Below are 8,493 nucleotides of genomic sequence, written 5' to 3' on the forward strand. Positions count from 1 at the left end.
TGGAGAAGTATTGTTATGTTCTCCTTGATACGAGAGATCGTACCGTTTGTAGCATTAGAGTGCACTGTGGCCAGGTTTGTTACATACCTGGCAAACAACTGTATTACTTCTATCTCGACCTTGTCCTCGTCCAGACTGATTGCAACACCCCTTGCCTCTATTGTGGCCATAGTTCCCTTTGTTATTCTGAAACTGAGAATTTTTATTGCTATTCTTGCCATTATTATTGTTATTTGTAGCTATATTGGCATTGGGAGCTTCTCTAGAAAAATTATGTTAAACAAGCCAAGATTCATGGCTAAGCAGTAGACCAAGAACATCATTGATGCCTAACTGATCAATGTCAGTTCTATTAGTAATAGTAGTGATGAGAGATTCATATTCACTTTCTAGTCCAGATAAAACATATAGAACAAGGTCTTCCTTAGCTACTGGTTTAGAAATAGCAGACAGATTGTCTGCAATAGTTATTGCTTTCTAAACATACTCACTTATGGATAAATTGCCTTTCTTAAGATTTTATAGCTACCACCTTAGTCGTAGCACCCTAGATTGTGAGTGAGAAGAAAATGACCTCTCTAGAACACTCCAGACTTCGGCTGCAGTAGACTGCCCAACAACTTGGGCTAATACGCCCTCTGTCAGAGATGCAACAAGCCAACTTAAAACGAGTTGGTCCAATTGCACCCATGAAGAATTGTTTGGGTTAAGAATTTTCTTACTACCATCATTGGGATCTAAAATTTCCTCTGGTGGTGCCTTGGCCGAACCATCAATCAAGCCCATCAGTTTGTAGGCCCTGAGAACTAGCAGAAGTTGAGCCCTCCATAGAAGAAAATTTTCTCCATTCAGCTTGATAGTGAAATATGGAGAAATGTTGGGAATGGAGTTCATGGCTACTATAGTAGTCATGTTTTGAAGATCATAAGAGTTAGAGCTCGTAGCTTCAAACGAATCAGCACTGTGTAATGCCATAAGCTCTGATACCAATATAAAATTGTAGAAGAGAGAAAGTACAAAATTAAAGAATTGTTGTATTACTTGACCTGTCGACCAGCCTAAGATGGGTATAGTATATATACACAAAGATCAAAGAATAATGAAAGAAACTAAGAATAGAGTAGGCAGTTGCCTATGTACAAAGATTGATATTCTTCTCTCTAATTTAGTGGTTGCTAAATCTGTGTGAAAGCCTTCATTAGTAACTGCTTTTCTTGGAGGAGATCTTTCATTGGCAACTGCTAAAGATCCGTTATTAGCAGCTGCTATTCTGGACTGAGAGCCTCCATTGGTAACTGCCAGTCTTGTGGAGTTACCTTCTAGAGAGCTTTCCTTAATAGGGCGAGGCCATAAGGGAATGTGAGGAAGTAGTGAGGTTGGATCCTGGGTAGTAGAGAGTGCATTAGTGATTGGTGTCTCTACATTTGAGCCTTTGAGGTGTGTGTGAGAGAGAGAGAGAGAGAGAGAAAAGATGAGGAGGAGGAGGAGGAACTTGCGTGCTCTGTGTTGTCGGTGTTCTTTTGCCTAGACAAGCTTGAGTGCTCTGTAGGGGTGTCAATTGGACTGGATTTGGTCCAATCTGGTTCAGTCCAATGTGAGTCCACTACAAATGGACTTGGTCCAATCCAGTCCAATGAATATTTTGGACCATTTTGGACCGGTCCAAAGACTATCCAATATGTTCAAATTCCTATTAATTTAGATTGGTTTCAACTCAAACTTAGTCCATTGACACCTATGCTCTTATCTTCTATCAATGGATCAGATATTGGCTCAATCCAATATAAATTCATTATGGACGGACCAGGTCCAATCCAATATATCACAATGGTCCATCCAGTCCATCCAAATTCAAGATGTCTTATTGGTCCGTCCAATCCGTACAAATGAATTTTGATTTGGATGGAGTCCAACCCAAAACTGGTCCATTGACACCCCTAGTACTCTGGGTTGTTGGTGTTCTTTTGTCTAGATGAGCTTGAGTCCTCTATGTTGTCGGTGTTCTTTGCCTTTCCACAAATTTTTTGAAAAAAAATATAAAAAGCCTGGCCTAGCCCATGTTCCCCATCCCCCATGGACCCCACTCTCCACCAATTTATTTTATGATTTCAAGTTCCTTTTATTTTGGGTAAAATATCTTAAACTACCCCTACTATTTAGTGTAATGACACGCGGTACCCCTACTGTTTAGCTATTATCTTGTGGTACCCTTAAGTTTTCTGACAATTGACTAGCTCTACCCCTGTCGTTAATATCTGTTAATGTTCCATCAAAAGTCATACACACGTGACACCACGTGATATATAATTTTTTTTTCAAAACCCAATTTTGCCCTTCGTCCCTCTCCCTTCTTCTTCACCATCCCTCTCCCCTGCATCAGCTATAGTGAACCACTCTGCAACCATTCCACTCCCTGTTTCTCCACCGCCATCACCACCACTCTCATCGTCTGTATCTAACCACTTTCGCTAGTGACTTCTTCAAATTTTCAAAATAAAATAGAGAAAAGGGAAAGAGATGCTGGTTCATTAAAACCCTAACCTTTCAAACCCAAAAGCTCCAGTCTGTGGTGAAGACAATGCAGAGAAGCAAAAGAAGAGCAAGAAAAGAGGAGCCATGGAAATGGAGGTAGAAATGTTCTTTTCCGCCATTGTTGAGCTCAGCTAGAAGCTCATCTGAGTTGAACTTCCCTTGAGTCCTAAAGGGTTTGAACTCCACTAAATTCAATGGTTTTGAGCGGCTGCTAGCAGCACCGCCAGCACCTGTCGTAGAGATCTTTTGGATTTTCCAGTGAAAAAAAATTATAAAAATATCAAATCGAAGCTAGTGGACGGTGGAGTTGTAGTAAGAACCCTGTCTCCCATGATAGGGTTGTTGCTGTTGGTTTCCACCGATTGTCTCTTCGATTCCTAATCCAACGCAGACCTGCAGAGAGCAAAGCAGAAGCCCCTCGGCCACATCCAAGATTATTCTCTTTCTCTGAGGCCAACTGAGAGATTGTTGGATACTATTGCTATGATCATTGAATGAGTAAAAGAGATGATCATCAAGGTTCCCAATGGGCATGAATTCATACACAAGATACCTTTGTTTTCCTCTCTCTTCATTAGTCTCATCAGCCACACAGCAGCCTCTGAGGGGGACCAGATTCCAGTGCTTCAAATTGCTAATGATCTCAACTTCATTGCAGAACTCTGCATCCCCTTGAAAATCTGGTTCTATGATCTTCTTCGCAGCAACAAGAGTTCCATCTAATAAGGCCCCCTTGTAAACAACACTGAACCCACCATGTCCAATCAAATTCTTTTGTGAGAAATTATCTGTAGCCTTCTCAAGCTCCCCGATCTTGAACCAGATTGACACAGTGTTGGGTCATAGCCAGCGCTTGGAGCTGGTCTCTTCCAAATTAGCCGCATTCCTCCTCCACCGCTTGATCCAGAGATACAAACCCAGAAAGCAAGACATAAGGAAAGCAGCAGCTCCAGCACCAGTCAAAGCAAAAACAAGAGTCGGGTGCTTCTTGCTATCTCTAGATATGGCCAGTGGCAGCCCAAATATACAGGCAGCTTGCGTGCTCTCGGGTCCATACTCATTCACAAAGGCAGTAGCACAGAGAACTGTGAGATAGAAGCAATCAACGGAATGGGTTTTATTGCCATCGATGGAAACTAGTCTGGCCTGAACCTTGAACCCAACAGCGACGCAGGCATCGCTAGCGGTGCCGATGCTGAGATCGGATTGGCACGCCGTGTCGAGTGCAGTGGAGGGCCCAAGCTTGTCGAGCCAGTCTTGTTTAGTATTAATACCATCACAGAGTTGGTGGCTTGCAACGAACTGGCTTGGGCTGAAGCAGATTGAGGCGAGATCAGAAGGGAGAGATAGAGAATCCAACTTGGACCGGAAGTTGGATATGTAGGCAGAGGAAGAGGGAGGTCTACTTGAGGCGTGCAGACACAGCGATGCCGAAGAGGCTGAGCAGAGTCTGGCAGTAGTTGGTGTTGTTCCTTGGGAAGCTCGAGCACGATGAGGAGTCCCATGGGACTTTCACATAGCCCATGTTCATGGGGCATGTAGAGGTGTTGCTGGCGACTGAGACTACACTGTAATTAACTGCAGAGCACAGAAGCACCATTGTTAGAAGCAACAATTCAAACCCCATCTCTCTCTCTCTCTTTGTAATTTCTGTGAACACCGTTGCTATTGCTGGTACCGGTACCGGCATTGGTCTCGATGGAAATGAAACAAACCTGCTCCATTGAAGAGGAAGAAGAGGGCCGTTAGCACTTAACGGCAATGACAATTGTTAGAAAACTTAAGGGTAATGCAAGACAATAGCTAAACAATAGGGGTATCGCGTGTCATTACGCTAAATAGTAGGGATAGTTTAAGAGATTTACCCTTTTATTTTTTATTTTTATTTAATTTTAATTTTTTGAAAAAAAATAAAAGCCTAGCCTAGCCCATGATCACCATCCCCCATGGACCCCACTCCCTACCAATTTATTTTATGATGTCAATTCTTTATTTTTATTTTTATTTCATTCCATTTACAAAAATAAAATAAAATAATTATAATTTACAATCCTATCAAAATAGATCCAAATACATTATTTAAAAATAAATAAATTGAACACAAAAGAAATTAGTAACACGCCAAGAATATCAATTTCGATAAAATCAAATTTTGAAACTAGCACGTTTTACAATAGAGATGTGTAAGATGGGATTTAGCAAAGGTATTGATGGTTTCAAAATTAATTCTATGTATAACTATAAGTAGGATGAGTTTGCCTTTTGTTTAGGCTGTGTTTGATTTTAAGGAAAAGGTAGGAAAATCCATACAAACTTTATATAGGATTCCCTACCTTTTCCTATTTTTTCCTTCAAACCAAACATAGCCTTAGGGGTGAAATTTTCTACCTGGGTTTGCATTGCCCAGCCTGACCTATCCAAGAAATTTCAATACTGGGTAGATTTTTTTTTTTTTTTTTTTGCAGAGACTAGGCCCATTTTAAATATAAATTTATACTTAAGTTTTAGGTTTTTTAAAAATATATATTGATTGATATATGCAGGCAAGTCTAGATGCCCTAGACATACATTATGGGCCTGAGGTGCAGGTCGGGCTGGGCTCAGGCAGGCCATGATGTTCTTACTACCCTGTAGAAAACCCGAGCTCGACCCAGCACATGATCACCTCTACGTTAGTCACATTTTATTACAACTTGACAGAGCCAATATATCATAAAGCACAAACTATTATTGATTTATGGGAATCAAGCCCAGCCCAATCAATTAAATTGCCCCTTTTGAAATTTTGAATAGGGCCAAGAGCCCAAGCAGCCCATTTGAGGAATAAGCTTATTATACCATGTTTAATTCTTTACAGCAAGGTTTTTAAAACTGGATGATACATCAAACAGGGTCAGGTTCTCAGGTCAAACAGTTTGATTGTTCAAACCAAACAGATGGTTCATTCTGACAAAAAAATAAAAAAATAAAAATAAAAAGGGCCAAAACCATTAGACAGTTCAATCGCTCGGGTCAGTGGTTTGTTGACTAAATCAATGATTTTTTGCGATATAACGGTTCTGGGGTAAAACAAAACCAGTCACGGGACCGGTTCCCGGTTTTTTGGTCCAACTGTCTGGTCCGGTCCAGTTTTGAAAACCATGATTTACAAGTACTCTGGATCTTTTAACCACAACACTCGGAATCTCCTGCCACAGAAACTCTGCCATGCTGCAATCACAGGCATCCAGCTGAATATTAGGAATATCTCCCCATGAAGATATTTCCAACTTCCGGCCCTAGTTAGATGCCAGATGGGCAGAGTTTTAGTGGGTAGGAGATCCAACTCCGGATCTCCTGCCCACGCCTAATCACAATACGCCACCCCCCATGAATTGGGAACATCTCCCCCTGCATAATACTATGCAGAGGATGAGATGCTCTCCATGTGTGGCCACAATAAACGTGGGCAGGGTTCTTGTGGGTAGGAGATCCGGGATCCTGGCTCAAGGCATTGGTGATGTAGTGTAATGTCTTGTGGGTATGGTGTGGGTAGTAGATTAAGGCCTTGTTCGTATTTGATAAATTATTTATCCAGATAAATGCACTTATTTGGGTAAATGCATTTGTCTATGTTCTTTTATTTTTCAGGTAAATAAAACAGTTTACTAAAATCCATTATTAAAAAGGACATTTTTGTCCCATCCAAGTGTTGGTAACTTTCTCCTAGGTGAGATGAAAGTGATGCCCAGGAAAATAATTTTTTCCTATTCCCACATAAATCTGAAAAAAAAAAAAAAGATAGGTTTCTTAATCAATAAAAACTTTAACTTTCCCCCTCTCAAAATCCAAAAAACGAAGAGGCCCTCAATGTTCCAGCTGTAATGTCTTGTGGGTAGAGTGTGGATAGTGCATCCAAGATTACTTGAAAGTGCACCAATTCAAATGAATGTCAATGATTGCTCCCAAGACGGGTCCTGTAGGCATTTTGAAGGTCAATATTGAAGGTCTGTAGTTGATTATTAACTGTCTATTTGACTCTCTAATATTAATACGCACAATACCCAAAAAAAAAAAAGTCTTTAAAAAATATTCAGCTTGATAATTGAAAGACAAGCTGATGATGATGACTTCTATCTTCTGAATCATTCAAAACTTCAGACTCCTTATATTTCATGTATCAATGGCACTTGAAATTAATACGATATGCCCCATATCAGATATATGGTATATATCGATACTTTAATCCTAGCTTTTGTTACTAGAAGCTGTAATAGAAAAGCTCATAGATTGGCTAAGTTGACAGTAACCCATTGTACTCATCCGATGGAAATCTCAAATCTTATTCAAACAGGAGATGAATGTACTGATTTGAATGTTGAATGAATGGGCCTATGGGCTATTTCTTCGAAAAATCTTTAGCCCAAGCCTGTGGTGGGAGTGAGAGGCATGGAAAATGGAACTTGGTTGACAAAAGTTCATCCACTTCGAAAAATCTTTAAATTGGAGTTTAGTCAGTTCATCCACTATAAGGAAGAAGAGATTATCCGTTGAAAGTTGACAAAAGTTCTGTGAAATCTGGATTAAATTTTAGGCTGTGTTAGGTTGCAATACAAATTTATTTGCACTGATGCAAAGCCATGGTAGTGCAAATGGTTTTAATGCAAATTATGATTTATTTTTATTTCAAAATTTACCTTATTTTGTTTGATTACGGTACAAATGAAGTAAAATAAAATAAAACCCAAAATAAAATTAAACCAGAATTTGCATTATTTTCATTTACCCTCCCAAGCATTTATTAGTATAAATAAAATTGCAGTGCAACCAAATACAGCCTTAGGAGAAAAAAAAATCAAAATTAGAAAGTTCCAGCTCAAAATTTTGAAAAATTTTAGTGTGGCTCAGAAAATGTCCAAAATCAATAAGTAAATAATTATAAATGTATAAATATAAATAAGCATGCAAACAACTTTATTTTTAAACATCATTGAAAGCATTTCTGAAAGACAAGAAATAAAAATTAAAGAAGTAATGCATTAATAATCTAAATAATTAATATATGAATGGAAATAGCCATTGAATATTTGGAAGTTTCTTTTATTTTTATACTAGCAAGTAAATCTATGCAATGCATGGAGTTAAATGGAAATTTGGTTAATGTGGATGCACAAATTTTGATTTTGACATTAGTTTGAGTCCATGCCAGGGTTCATATTTAGGGTTGGCCATTAATCTAACCTAATTTGAGTTGTTGAACCCTAATCTGAACCCACCCTAAAATTTCAGGCTGGGTTTAGGTCGGGTTTGGATTGGCCCAATTTCTCCACTTTCTACTTTTTTTTTTTTTTAGATTCTAAGTTCATGTTAATCTAGTACTAACATTATTATATGTAAAAGAACATAATTAACATGTTTTATTAATAAAGTTTAAACTACAAATATAAAGTTAAATCAGGTTTGAATTGGGTTGGGTTGGTCAAGACCTCAATCCAAAGTTAAATTGAATCCATACTTTGCAACCCAACCCAACCCTAGTTAATCAGGTTGGATCGGGATTAACCCAGCCCAAGTTGCAGCCGTAGATATCTGCTAGTCACAACAATTTCTATCAAGTCAGATTACTATGTATAGCCAGTTATCAGATTAATTACTATGTACAACCAGTTAATAATTCCACAGAATTTGTCTGACTGAATAAAGTGGATTCAATCGGACTTATCATGAGATCGGATTTGGTCCTCACATCTTTTTCTTTTTTCTTTTTTTTTTTCTTTGACAAATAAAAGTAAAATATATTAAACTGAAGAACAAGCTACAGAGTTTTGTAGGAGGAAGAAAGGAAGGATAATGAGGAAGTAAGATTAGTTCCTGCCACAGATTTTTACACCATCTCGCTAGCTCGTGCGCAGGAATATTGTACTCACGCTTAATATATAGAAACTTTATACTATTAAAAGAAGAAATAAGTTAAAGGTGGAT

At 38.6% G+C, this 8,493-nt stretch overlaps 1 pseudogene; it reads right to left on the reverse strand.

Annotated features, from left to right (window-relative positions):
• Nucleotides 1-276: 276 nt before the first annotated feature.
• LOC104611982 (putative receptor-like protein kinase At1g11050) lies at nt 277-4,159 on the reverse strand (annotated as a pseudogene).
• Nucleotides 4,160-8,493: the final 4,334 nt, after the last annotated feature.

The sequence above is a fragment of the Nelumbo nucifera genome, chromosome 1, assembly GCF_055504915.1.
Source record: "Nelumbo nucifera cultivar China Antique chromosome 1, China Antique-T2T, whole genome shotgun sequence".
NCBI classification, from domain to species: domain Eukaryota; kingdom Viridiplantae; phylum Streptophyta; class Magnoliopsida; order Proteales; family Nelumbonaceae; genus Nelumbo; species Nelumbo nucifera.